This window comes from Onychostoma macrolepis, chromosome 16 (assembly GCF_012432095.1).
Source record: "Onychostoma macrolepis isolate SWU-2019 chromosome 16, ASM1243209v1, whole genome shotgun sequence".
NCBI lineage: Eukaryota > Metazoa > Chordata > Actinopteri > Cypriniformes > Cyprinidae > Onychostoma > Onychostoma macrolepis.
Window position 1 is genome coordinate 14,837,036 of NC_081170.1, and position 14,879 is coordinate 14,851,914.

General features: G+C 36.6%; 1 protein-coding gene across 3 annotated transcripts in view; it reads left to right on the forward strand.

Annotated features, from left to right (window-relative positions):
• Window positions 1–14,879, forward strand: part of mef2d (myocyte enhancer factor 2d) — a 95,180-nt gene that overhangs the window by 18,161 nt on the left and 62,140 nt on the right. The window contains exon 1 of one of the 3 annotated variants that reach the window (XM_058747512.1): window positions 9,945–10,184. The exons of the other annotated variants lie outside the window; for them this stretch is intronic. The gene's annotated coding sequence lies outside the window, so the exon portion shown is untranslated. Of the gene's footprint in view, window positions 1–9,944; window positions 10,185–14,879 lie in introns of those variants that run through there. 3 annotated transcript variants of the gene reach the window in all.

Here is a 14,879-nt window from a genome sequence, read left to right on the forward strand (position 1 = left end):
AGCGTGAGCATCGTCTTGTATTGGTTAATTGGAAAAAAACAAAAACAAAACAAAAAACACATTTATCATACCTTTGCAAATTCTGGAAATGTTCCCTTGTACCAGTAGGCTACCATCAACTACACATTTTTAATCAATAAGCTTCTGTCTTTACAGGGAAGATACTGTGCACCTCAGATATATAGGATATGACTGGTTAGGCTATTGATCTCTCTATAACACAAACAAGTTTTACCCCATACCCCATTCAAATTTCCTGGTTATTGGAAACGGTAAGAGCTGTTTTCTCAATGACAAATCCCTAAGCCTGGTCTAACTGAAAAACAAAAATGGCGTTCTGACATCTCCCACGCACCGCCTGACAGGGTTTGCAATTAACCCTAATTTGCATATGCAAATGACCTGGAAATTCGTTTTGACTACAAAATGGGGTTGAGGGAAGCAGCAGACGACTCGGAGATTAAATGCACAACTTTATGCCATAAATTGTAATCTTTAGGATTGAAATGATGAGAGAATATTTATTTGAAGCTGGTAATTAACACAAAAGCAGAGTCAGTCGTGAGATTTGTCTCAATTGTATTAGGCTTCTCGTTGTCTTTCATTAAAGCCATTGTTCTTAGTCTGGCGCCGGTTATGTCCTCACAACCACATTTGAGGTGTTTAGTCTGCAATGGGATAGTTAACTCTTTCTGAACTTGATTGAACCTTATGCAGTATTGATTAATAGCCTATTCCAGAAAGTCCGAGTCTTTAATTCAGCACGTAGTCTGTTGTTTAAACAATGAAATTGAAGCATCTCACTCATCAGCAGCCATTCTTTGAGTAGATCGACTAATGCTGAATTAATTGCTTAACTGATGGGTTTGTGAGAGTTTATGAAGTTTCTGTATTGAGACCACAATTAGTCTACAGTCAAATGTTATTGCTCAATAGGCTACATTTCGTACATACACAGCTAGATTATAAAGCACAATCTATTATTTATTTTTAACTTTAAATTTAGCTTTGTTACAGACTTTTTTTTTATATAATGACTTTAGCCATTATATTTATTGTATTACGAGCAGATCATGTATTCAGAATTTGATGCAGTGTAGCCTATAAATTAAATAAATGCAGTGTTTGACGTGTTTATTTGACAAAATGTTAATCAAATGTACCTAAACGCAAACGTGACGTCGTGAAATTATTCCCGTGTTATGGTGTGGAAAAGGAGCAGCTTGTGTGAAAGAAATTCCAGCAGTCTTTATGTATGACCTCTACCATTACGGTAGCTAATTATGAATATATCATATCAAAAACGGCAGTTTACATGTAAGAATTTAGTTTATTTAGATTGTAAGTTAACGAATTCATTTCGCAATTAACGAAATTATTAAAGTAAATCCAGATTGGATAATCTGACCATTGAATCCTTGCCAATTTTTAAGCCTCTTCGTTGGCCTGTGCTTATAGCCTATGTAGGTGTCGTTGTATGTGTGTCTGATTGTTTTACCGAGGTCATTATTCCCAAGCAATGTAGAGAAAAAATAAATAAACAGGGGGACGAGATTAAGTGTGTCGATATTTGCTTCAAAAAATGTATATTTTTCTGCCATAGCCTACCTTTTTATAAGCAACAAATTGTTGCTTTTGTTATTGCAAAAATGTAATGAATCAATCATTATTTCTATGATAATAATTACTGTGACGTGAATCAGCTCAAATATAGATCCTACAGGTTTAAAGTAGGATGAACACTTAATGGTCAAATTTGAGAGCTAGTTTTATCAACCCCTTCAATTTTTGTCTCCCATCTATTATGGAGCTATTGTATTTACAATAATTTGAGCAATTATCCTCCCACAGCAGACTGAGGATGGACAGATGTCGATGGAAAACTTCCACCCTGACAATTCCCCTTCTGACTTAAAAAAGAAATGGAAAAGGGAAATAGAGTTGACTCGCTGACTTGTTTGACTAATCCTTCTCTTTTATGGGATCAAGGAAAACACTAAAAGAGGAAAAAGATGTCATTCGATGCAGGGGGCAACGGGGCTGATTATCGTTCTCAATGAGTAAAACTACAGGCGTCTGAAATATCAGCATGGTTCTCTTGTAGTGCGTAAAATAAGTGAAAGATTGAATCAGGAGGACCTGGGTCAGACTATAAAAAGTAACCCAGCCTCTAACAAAACGTGCTTCACTCCAAAGCAAGACAATTTAGAATTTAGTTCACCCGATTCCACTCTTTAATCATTTGTTATTAGGCTATTTGTTTGTTGCGTCGTTTAGTTTTGTTTTTCATCTCACGAATGACAGTTATCATTCCGCTCAATTGTTTCAAATATCTTGAAGCAAGAAGCTCATACAGTAGCCTATGATTACCCGTGATTTGCTTATGTCAAAAACCTATTCTATTCTATTCTATTCTATTCTATTCTAAGCTTGTTCGCGATCTCCTGTTCTGGCGCTGTCCGTGAAACAGTGCTGAACTCAGTCCTAACGAGGAATTCGATTTCGCCACAATGTAAAATGGTTTGTCAAATAACATAACTTTTATAAGTGGTTTTAGTCAAACATATTATTTAATAAAACTGAATCAACTTGAGCTTACACTAATGAGAAACATTTTAAGGTACAGGTAGATAAAGGTAAGGGTCCCAAATAACAGCTGTTCGTGTTCAATTCTACGTGCACCGATACAGATAGTCTTTTGAAGAAATAAGCATCAAGTTAAACTTTTATATATCTAGCCTAGAACATAATGGAATTTAAGTCGTCACAGACTTTGCTTTTGAATTTCTGTTTGTTACTATTTGCTCATTGAGACGTAACACGTGGTGCTCTCAGCTGTGCGGCCTGACGTTCATCACGTGAAATATTTCGTAAATAACGCCACTGTTTATATGTCAGATTAGAGAGAAGACTCACTAAATGTAAATAATGTCACTTTGGACTTTGTATAGAAAATACACACAATAAATAGGCAGGAAAAGTCTTGTTAAACACATGATGAAAGTTGTACAATATTATTTATACTATAAGTTATATAGGCTGTGTTTATGTGCAGCAGGTTAACAAAATAGAATTGAATGAACGTCTCTGTCTGTCTCCTTGTCGTCCCCTTTCTCTTTCTCCAAAAGCAGCCTTTGCAGAGAAGTGTGGCGCAGCATGGCAAATACTTTTGCACAGTAGGCTTCTTAGATGCGGCAAACCTCTATCATCCGGATGAAACGAAGTATACACCTCCCTGTACGGCGCAGTTTACCATAGTAAACAGTGGTCTTCATTGTAGCCTTCTTTATAGTTTTTACTCTAGTATGAGGACTAGCAAAATAGTCACTTTAAACGATTAAAAGCGTATCAAGGCCTTTGCGTTAAACAAAAGTTGAACTTAACGTGAGTTCTATCCTCAATAGCCTTAAAATTAACTTTAAAAAAGAAAAAATATACAGTTACACATTGTGAATTTTAGTTTAGTGCACACAATCTTTCTGATTTTGTTCTTGGCAAGCGCTTTCTTGAAGCCGTAATGTTGCATTTTGACGTGATTTGCTTTTTCTTTTATCAGAATACTGACGATGAAAAAATAAAATCTGCGAAATTTTGACGAAATATGTAGCTGTCGTTCAGCACTTGTGGCATCGACAGCTCCTGCTGCTTTTGGTTTTCTGCTGAGCAGTACACAGCGTTAACAGACTTCCTGCAGAGAAGCCGATTTTAAAGCACTGTACCAGTTTATACCTTTTAATACAATTTAACTTTTATTAATAAGCTAATACAAATGAATACGTGTGGAAATAGAGACCAAGCTGTTTTAATTAAATGTATATTAACGAATAATCTCTTAAAAATTATATTTGTTCATGTGAAGATAACACAGTAACGACACATTTTAGAATTATGAATTCAAGTATTAGTAATTGTTATGAATTCTAAAATGAATAATATTACTCTGGCGTATTTAACATGCAAATATATCATAATTAGCCTAATTAGTCTATATAAAGTTTTTGAAGAAGAAATCTAAAAAGCTGAGTCAATTAACATATGGATAGATAATATATTGTTCCAAAGTGTGTGTGTGTGTGTGTGGAACCATCCTCTTTCATTAAAAAAAAAGAAAAGAAAATAGCTTATTTAAAGTAAATAGTAAAAATGCTGAATGTTTTTAGGGTTAGGGTCTGTTAAAGTATTTATGTAAATACTATTACATACATACTAAATGCTGTATGTAAAAACATTAAAAGTCTATGGAATGTCCCCATTTAGATGTCTAGTAAACGTGTGTGTTTCTGCAAAGTCATTTTCCCAGCTACCAAAATTACTCTAAGTGACAGGGATAAAATGAAGTAACCTTAAAATAAATCTAACGTCTTAGAATTTTGGATGAATGAAGAAAGAAGCTGGAAGGCACAAAGAAATCATTCTTTAAAAAAACCAAAACAAAACCTAAGGGCCCACAGGAAACATGTGCGCTGTTTGCAAACCATTTCCAAAATGAAGCTCCTGGTCAATTTCAAATGAGATGTTAGGTAGGCTTCATGAGAACAGGCCTGGGTGCTGGTTTAAATTTCACCCTCCTGAGGGAGATTGTAGCCTACATAAACATAAACTGCTCATTTGCATGCTCTATCCCACGGTGGAAATTACAATGCAGCATAATTAATATGCGCATAAATTAAGACTGAGAGAGGGTTCTAGATTCCGCGCGCAGGCGGTCCTCTTAAAGAAGAAAGAAGGGACTCTGTTGGCCCAGGAACAAGCTGACTGTTCACACGCTAAATTTCAGTAGGAGGGGGCAACAAACCCGCCTTCCCATGCCGCTGCTGGCCTGGGCCCACACAATAACCGAGCAAGAGAAGCAGAGATTAGTCAAACAGCTTTGAGATGTTTCTTCTTTTATTCACAGAGACCAGCAGATTGCTTCCGTGGTCCTCCACCCCCATCACTAGGACTTAATAGACTTGTTATAAAGTTTTCACTTCCCTACGTGACAAGTGAAGATCACATTTACGTTGACATTATTTCATTAAAACGAAATTAAGGAAACCATAGGCTACTGACACTTCTCCTCTAGGTTGATCATTTTTAGAGAGAGACTGACTTCCAAATAAAACACAGTGGCATTTATCTGTATATCTTTTACTGTGACATATCCGTAACGAATGCAGGTTGATGTGGTAGACGAATCAATATCACGAATCTATATGCTATTGATAAATAATAAGAAGAAATGATGTATAAATGAATCATAAAATGGGTTCCTCAAGGCTCAAACTCTGCAAATTTGGGGCCTGTAGCTCGCTTTTCAAAGCATAATGATTAAGCCTCGAATGCCATCTGGTGGTCATTTAGGGTTCATGCACTTTTTAAAAAACAGCTGATTTTTTCAGTGACGCTATGACTTTTCAAATCTTCCCATTGGTAATTAACAAGTATTTTTTCAGTATCTTAAATTGTCCTTTCAAGTTAATATATTTGTAATAATAAAAATAATAATAATGTTGCTCTAAAATACAGTCACATTGTTAACTTGAGCTTTTATTTATTTATTTTATTGAACTGTGATACAGAAAACCATAAAGGTCAGTAAGTACTGAAATTAACATTTTCTGGTATGAGAACAATATAAAAAATTTATATTGCCCAAAAATATGTATATTTTTTGTTATCTATCTACACTAAAAAAAATTAGAAGTTAAATTTACTTAATTTTTATTTTGCACGCATATTTTGTAAGTAAAATTTAAATAAGGAATTAAGCAAAAATCTACTTAAGTTATCTAAAATTAGTAAAGGAAATAAGTAAATTTAACGTGGCCAGGTAGAGTTTGATGAGTAATTTCTACTTAATTATTTTAAGTTTACCCTACAATACTCCAGTACATTTCACTCAGTCACGGTTTGTAAACTTTACTCAAACAACATAGCACTGAAAAAAAACTGCCTATAAAGCATGTGGTTAAGTTACAAGCACGTATGTAAGCAAGTAGACTGCTCGTTATTCATTTTAAGGTAATATGTTGACTCAATACAGTTATTAACTGAATGAACACAGAGACCTGAATACATTATACACAATGACGGTGACAATCAGTGAATAGTGTTTGAGTATGAATGAGTCATTTTGAGTAAAAATTAACTCCAGATGTCACAAAACAGCAAGCTACTTAACCTAACAACAAAAGCAACCACAAAACAACCTAAATACATCTTGAAAACAGCAACAACAAAAAAATTACCTTATTAATTATTTATGCCCAAATGCATGATGGGAACAATGGGATCATGACGTTGATATTTACTTACATTATTTGTAAAAATAACAAACAATTCCAAGTAAAATACATTTATAAGTTCAAACTTTAAATTCTACGAGCTTAAATTGAGTGCTAATATCGAATTTACTCTTTTATTTAAATTCTTGCCTGAACTAAATTATTTAATGTAGAAATTACGTTTGTTTTTCTGTAGTATTTACTTCACCACAAAATCATTTTATCTATCTATCTATCTATCTATCTATCTATCTATAATATTTTAAAAAAAATTCTGGCAGTAACCAAGCTATTGTTACTCTCTTTGTTTTTCATTGCATTTTTTAAAATCACAAAAAAAAAAAAAACAATCTCAACACTTTGCCTAGATTTGAAATCTATCTTCCTGAAATTTCCTGTACTGTAAAATACCTCAAACTCATAAATAATAAAAAGAACAACACATTTCTTAAGGACTATTATCTTATTTTTCTTTCTAATTGAGGTTTGATATGTGTACCGGTTTGTATATCTTTTTTTTACCTCCCTTTTTCTTTTATGTTCTTTGTATTTTGAATGTAGTGCTGATACTTTTGTAAAAAAAAAAAATCTTTACTCAGCCTTCATTTATATTTTATCAGTTTGCACAGCCCATTATATTATCCCTTCATAAATAAAACCTCTTATTTATTTAATGATTTACTTAATATTATATTATCATATATAAATAATAGTAAATACAGTAACTATCACATTGCACAGTGAATGCAGTATCACAAAGTGGGTGTAATTTTTGGGGTGGCCCTACAGGTGACTGCATTATTCTTGCGATGACGTCATTCTAGAACACTTGTAGTTCTTTGACTATTTTCAAGTAATATTTATTTTATAATTTTTTTATTGGAAAACATCTCATAATATTAAGTTGATTCGTGCGACTGTTACTACGACCTACTTTAGCTTAGGAAAAACCGTTCCTTGCTCTTTCACTGCTCTTGTCCCAGTGTGGCCACTGGAGGGCGCAACGTCCCCATCCACAAAACACACACGGGGCAACTTTGGAAACAGCGCAAGCTTCTCCACTACGCCACAGAATATCACGAAACTTACTTTTCGTTTGATACAAAAAACAATATTAATTGTATTGTAAATAAAAACCAACACTCTAAAAAATGCTGGGTTAAATACAACCCAGTGCTGGGTGAAATATGGACAAACCCAGCAATTGGGTTACTACCCAGAAGGTTAGGTCAAAACAACCCAATTGCTGGGTTTGTCCATATTTCACCCAGCACTGGGTTGTATTTAGCCCACTCTGTGTTGACAATGTTCATTTTCTATGAAGTCTAAAGAGCAACAGAGTGTCTTGATAATCATATCAATACAATGCATTAATTAGCATGCTGTCAAAATGATATCTTTCAAATCATACCTAAAACAGCAGCCATATATGGGGTAAATTCTGATTTATTTATAATATATGGGAGATGCATTGCATTACGTAACACAGCCTTGTCACACATGATGCTGCATTTCTTTCCAGTGGTGATTTGACCGTGAGAGACATCTAGACACTTCAAAACGATTAGCTTTTAATAATAATTTGAGTGCCTTTTTCTAAGCTTTTCCACTTACTGAATTCTTGCCTGTTCCTGATTGCCATACTTACAGCAGCTCATTGTGGGGGTACATTTGATAGAGGCAGGAGGGTTTGTTGGCTTTGTTGCCATAGATACAGAGAGTTGCTAGGCAGCAGACAGGATGCTACGGAAGCCAAGTGCAGCAGATCAGCGGGTCACTGCAGAGAGGAAAATTTTCACCCACACACCTTTCATCTGGATTAATACATTCAGAAATAAAGGAAAAGAGAAAAAGAGAGAATGAGGCAGATAGAGAGCGATGCATGGAGAGAAAGAAGCAAGTGTGCATCTGCACGTGCATCTGTGTGTCAAAGAAAGAGTGAGAGAGGGAGGGAAAAAAAGAGAAGGAAATGAGAAGAGAATCCATCTGTAAAGTGTCATTTCCAGCTCTTCTCAGCTCTGAAAGCAGCTGGTTTGAAACACGTGTTCGAGCACGCAGGTACCACAGCCCCGTGACGACTATTAAGCAACTGTGCCGAAGAGATTAAACTAATTTAAAGTTGAACACCTTTTATACAGCCAATACTGGTCCCGAATCACAGTGCACAGCATAATGTTTTGTTATGCACACCAAAGATGTAATCTGACTTTTTTCCCCTCGCTCATAACTGCCCACTGTGGTCAGTCAATAACTGCTTCCAGATCAAAGGGCTTGTCTGAGTCATCTCTGTCATTGCAGCCCCACTTTCATGATTGTTTTTGCCTGCAGTGAAGGTTCCGTGGCTGAATGGCATTCTGTTGAGTGCGCAGGCTGAGTGTAGGAAGCGAGTGATCTGAGAGAGGGCAACAGGGTGTCCATCTGTTTGTATAAATGCTCTTCCACAAAACCCCAGTGCATAAGCTCCTTACATAAGGAATAAAACAGAGTAATCTCTCTCCTCCACAGGTAGGCCTATATGCAATGGGCTACATTCCTGTTGCTTCTAAGTAAATGGATGGGTTTTCTTCATAATTTAGTTAAGAGCAACACACAAATTTCATTTATTGGAGACGTTTGCAACTCATTCGAGTGACTTATTAAATATGAAACAGCTGCTTGTGACTAAATTCAAAAACTAAACTTAACTAAAACGACTGTAAACTTAATGACAGTTTATGTGATAATCTCCTCGAGAGCATTTTGTTTGCATGGATTGCATCTCAAATAAAACGCAGACTTAAGGAGTTTTGTTTTTGAGTCCTGTGACTTTAAGTGTTCCTCCATCGCAGTGACGCACGCAGCTCTGATCCGAGTGTATGTCGCAAGTGCATTCTCATTATTCAGTCCTTTAAATAAGATTTCGGCCTTGTTTTTTGTTCTCTTGTCATTTCAAAACCCGTGGCGCCGATTTCCAGATTGATCAGTGAAACCGTATCCGTTTCAACTGCCTTCAAACTTACTTACTGCACTCTGACATTTTCATTTTTCTCTGTCTGCATCACCCCCATTCCCTCTGTAAACACTATATTCCTCCACGAGAAATAGGGCCTTCCATGCTTTTATTGGATTGAGCCGAAATGTCTCTTTCCTGGAACCACTAAATCAGTCTTGGTCGAATGCTGTATTTAATATTTTGTTCAAAATTATGCTGTTCTTTATACTTACTGTTTCCTCGTGGTTAAAAGAGTTGCGAATAAAATGTTTAAAAGCAGTTCTTCTTGTGATTGATTGACGTATTGTGTGCTTTGAAAAAAATGTACTTGCTGACGTAACCTTCTGAACCGCGCACATCTGATATGATTAATAATAAAAACGTGTTTAATATAGCGCACCGGTACAATACAACAACATGCTTGAAGGTTATTTTCAAGACATTTGTATATTAAAAGTATTTCAAATATATAATACAAATACGTGTAATTATTACATTCCAGTTCTCAAATGTAAACACGGAGAGGAATTTTACAGGATCTTTTCACTAAGATGGGGAGGCGGATGAATACATAAACCGCTTCAGCGTGATCTCTTCCTACTGCACATTTGCCCCGCCCACAATTCTGCTTTCACACAGAAGCGACCATACTTTAACCCGATTGGTCGAATCACGCAAAGCTCATCTCTGATTGGCCACATTATCTGTCTATCATAATGCATTGCGAGTCATGGTGGATAGGACACTTTGTACATGGAGGTTTTTTGACTGTACGGGCTAAATAATAACCCTGAACAGGAGTTAAGGATTCCACATATTATTATTGACATCTGCTCGGTGTTTTTTATATTCTTGCCTGGTTTGATCTATATTACACTTCTTTCACGCATCGGGCCGTAAGAAACCTGGTGTTTATCGCACAGATGTGGATCTTGTAGCTGCTCCGGGTAAGTCGTTCGTCCAGTCTAGCTGAAGCTCTTACAGTGCCCAATTATTGCCGTCACCTCTCTGAATTTATTTTTTTTAAAAACTAAAAAAATCTAAATTAAGGCTCTTTTGCGTTAGTGCGCAAACATACTCTGGTTATTTGTTGTATGCGTCTTTTTATTGCCTCAAAGGGGGAAGAGTCGCGACTGAAATCGAGGCTAGTGAGGTTCAGACTAGGCTTTTAATGACCAATTGGTGACAAGGGCATAAGATATAACTCATCACAGTTATAGCACTTTTTAAATAATTTACCTTAAAGTTAGTGTGTTATTATATATCGTGACTTACGGGGCCGATATGAACGGTGTTCATTGTTGTGGTGCTTCTGACGAGCTGTCAGATTTAGTCGCTGTCTGAAATGTCAACATGATTTTGATGCAGTCGCACACATTTAGGCTCACTGTGTAGTGCACTACAGGATAGCATGTGTTATGAGGTATAACGTATTATGTGCTAACAACTGATTCTAGGTATTTTGAGGGGTGTTTGTGTGGAGTAGACTGAATTTTTTAGCACTCGAGCCACTTACATATCAAGTTTGGTTGATCCTGCTCGCGGACTCTATACAAAAGTTTGGTTTAACCTACGCAGTTCTGCGACACCACCCTCTCTCTTTCTGTTATGCAATAACAACATGTGTTTTTGGTGTATTCGTACTCTTAAAAACTTTCTTTGTGAACGTTTGCTGGCTCTAAAGTCAAACTTTTGATGCCAAGGACACCCATAAATGATGTCCCCCAATGCAAAGAAACCCTCCTCCTAAATTAAATAAAATAACTGCTTTTTATTAGTGTAATAATTTTAACGTTGTAGTAAAGCCAAAAGAAATGATTCTGTATTATTATAAAAAAAAACATTTCCTTTGTATTACGGTGTTTTTCTTAAAATTGTGTCGTTATTGGGAATCCTTAATGAAATACTCATTATTAATCTCATGATATAATGTCATATAATGTAAATTTTTGGTACATTAAAAATATATTTTTTTTTTATCACTGAAAGTTTTCTGTCGGCCTCCTGGAGGTACCCAGAGCCCAGTTTGAAAACCCCTGTCAAGGTATTCAGAGAAGAAATGTCACTTTAACAAGCTGTAAAAGTGTGACTTCAGTCTCTCATAAAAATACGTTAGTTTGAAGTTTCCACATGCTGAGTTGTAAGTGTGAAGTGCTTCTGTCCTAGATGCTTTGCTGTAGTGTAATGTGTGTGTGTGTGTGTGTGTGTGCATGCGTGTGTACAAAGCTTTTGATTGGTGGCTTCAGAATTCCAGCTCTCATTATAGGCTGAATCTCATAATGAGCTGAATGTCTAGGTCATGCAGACAGGTACTGTGCTGTCGTGATTCCCAGCAGGGTGTCAGCTCTACCTCCAGAGTCTCAATGCTGTTATGTCCTCCCACCTGGGGTACCAATAACAGTCAGAGAGAAAAGATTCTTTCACACGTTACAAACCTACCGCTGCTGTTTTGAAATGCTTCAAAAAAGTTTTCAGAAAATAACAAGCATCCTGTGAACAATCACGTTCATTTCGTGTAGAAGCGCTGCTTGCTAATGGGAAGTTTGATGCATGGAAATGATTAAGCGGCTGCAGTTCAGAAAATGCTTTTGTTGTGATGGAACATGAAACCCATTTAAGCAGGCCAGGATGATGCAAAACATGACAGAACAAAAGTAGTGTTATGTCTTCGTCCTGATCATCTATAGTGATGTTGCAATCACCATGAAGTCAAAATAATGACCATTCATCCTGAGTCTCTTATCTAGTTTTCCACATAAACAAATTTATGACTGTGCTGCCACTGTTTTTATTAGATGTCTATCTGTCTGTCTTGTATTTGATGTGTGGATTTTATTACATGTGCTCTCGCATGTGGCAAAGGTCTTCTGCTGCCTGTAAAGCAGGTCTTCACTTTGTTCTCATTGTGAAATTTCTAAAATATCCTCTGGTCACATGTTTTAATCCATTTTTCCATTCGAACAATGTCTCTGGCCTTTAGTGTCTCCCTGAAAGCATTTGTCACAAATGCTTGCTGTGGACTTTACCCAGACATCCAGCAGTGGTCCACAGCTTTCTTTTCTTTTTTGTCAAATACTGGTGAGTTTAAAGGAGTAGTTCGCATTAAATTTCTGTCTTTACTCCCCCTAAGGTTGTTCCAAACCTTTATGCAACACAAAAAAAGATATTTGACTGTAAGGAAAAAAGCACATCAAAATATCTTTGTCATACGTGTTTGGAATGACATGAGGGAGTGTAAATGGTGACAAAAGACACAGTTATTACAATTTTGTCCTTGATCAGTGGCATCTGATATTGGCCAACATCTGATTGGAAACAAATCCACTTTAAGGTCATAGCACTGCTGATTAAATTAAGTTTTATGGGGAGGGTGGGGGGGCCTTCCTGCCCTTTCCAATTCAAAATGGCCTCAGTGTCCTTACTGGCTGTGCGGTTGGTGGAGTAGGGCACGCTGAAGGGCTGAAGCTCCTCTGAGAGAGCACAGTCCTCCTTTCCTGTGTTAATCTCTCCTCCAGCAAGCTCTTAATTGAGCCGTCATCAGCTGATCTAGGGGTTAAACATCAATTAAGGTAATGAGCAGTGTGAAAAGAGACCACTGATGATGAGGGCAACCCTTTTCCGCTGGAGATGAGACTAGATTGGCAGGGGTTTAGGGGTTTTGACAAGTAATCAGAGTTGCATGTTTTTAAAATGAGCTTTTGAAATGTTAGCACTAGCAGGCATGCATTGGTTTTCTTATTGTGTGTTGGTATCTCAGAATTGAGCAAGCTGATGTGGGCAACTTTTTCAATTATTAAGAAATGTTTAAATGTAAAATGTTTTATTACTCTGTGGTTAAAATGTCAGTAGTGTGTGTGTTTATATAATATATTATATATATTAGTGTAATATAATATATATTAGTGTATATATATACACTGTGTGCAGAATTATTAGGCAAGTTGATATTCTGGTCATATTCTTTTTCCAAGAAAATTTTACCAATTCCAAACCACATCAATCTTAGTAACTACTATCAATTTTGTATTTAATCATTTATAAGTGATATATAATTGCCCATGAAGGCTGAAAGTTAAAAACTCCTTATTTCAGGTGTGCAGAATTATTAGGCAGGTTTTATTTTACAGATAAAATGAGCCAAAAATGAGATTGAACTCAAGAATAAAAGTAAAACAATTATTAAATGCCCATGAGAAGGATGCAATACTAATGCAATAATAGAATTAGCAAAGTTAAGGCATGACCATTGGGCAGCGAAATGCTCATTGGGTCAGCATGGTCAGAAAAAACAGGTGGAGAAGAAAAGACACGTTAACTGCAAAAGAATTAGGAATTAATGTCAAGAATTAGGTGAGAAACCATCAGGAACCATTTAGTCTCCAGCACCATCATTTTACAGAACTGCAACCTTCCTGGAGTTTCCAGAAGTGGAATGTGTTAAGTGAGGGCCATTTTAAAGAATTTTTTTACCCAAGCAAAGTCTCTGAGAACCTGACACCTTGTAATTCTGGAGACTCCAGGAAGGTTGCAGTTCTGGAAAATGATGGTGCTGGAGACTAAATGGTTCCTGATGGTTTTTCACCTAATTCTTCACCTTAATTCTTAATTCTTTTGCAGTTAACGTGTCTTTTCTTCTCCACCTGTTTTTTCTGGCCTTGCTGACCCAATGAGCATTTCGCTGCCCAATGGTCATGCCTTAACTTTGCTAATTCTATTATTGCATCCTTCTCATGGGCATTTAATAATTTTTTTTAACTTTTATTCTTGAGTTCAATCTCTTTTTTGGCTCATTTTATCTGTAAAGGAAAACCTGCCTAAAAATTCTGCACACCTGAAATAAGAAGTTTCTGACTATCAGCCTTCATGGACAATTATATATCACTTATAAATTATTAAATACAAAATCAATAGTAGTTATTAAGATTGATGTGGTTTGGAATTGGTAAAATGTTCTTGGGAAAAAAAATGACCAGAATATCAACTTGCCTAATAATTCTGCACACACTGTATTAGTGCTGTCAAAATTAGCACGTTAACGCGGGCGATTAATTTTTTTTAGTTTAACGTGTTAAAATTATTTAATGCCGTTAACGCAGGGGCGGAGCCTGGGGTTGGTCACCCCACTCATAACTGCTACTTCTATCTCTTTTTTTTTGTTTTTTTCTTGACAAGAAATGCATTTATTCAGTCGCAGAACGTCTTTATGACCACATCAAACCGGAGACGTTTCAGATGCGTGCTCCACTTCACTTCAGCGAGACAAACGGAGATCGTCCTCACTGCAGAACACAAGATCCAGGGGGCGAGGTTGGATCTAGATCCAACTCCTCCCACCTTACGTATACCTAAACCTACCCGTCTCCACCCCCTGATCCCTAAACCCACCCATCTCCACACCTAAACCTACCATCTCCACCCCCTAGATGTAGATCCAACCCCGCCCCCTCGATCTTTGTTCTGCAGTGAGGGGCTACTGGACAAACGAGTGCGGAGACGGTACTGTGCTCGCAGCACGTGATCTTCAATTGCACGCACAAAGGCGCTGGCGCGCGCTGTAGCCTGTGTCATATCATATATCAATTCGCGAAAGAAACTATGTGCATGCAATGTTGTGGTCAGTTAAGGCATGAAGTTACCAAAAA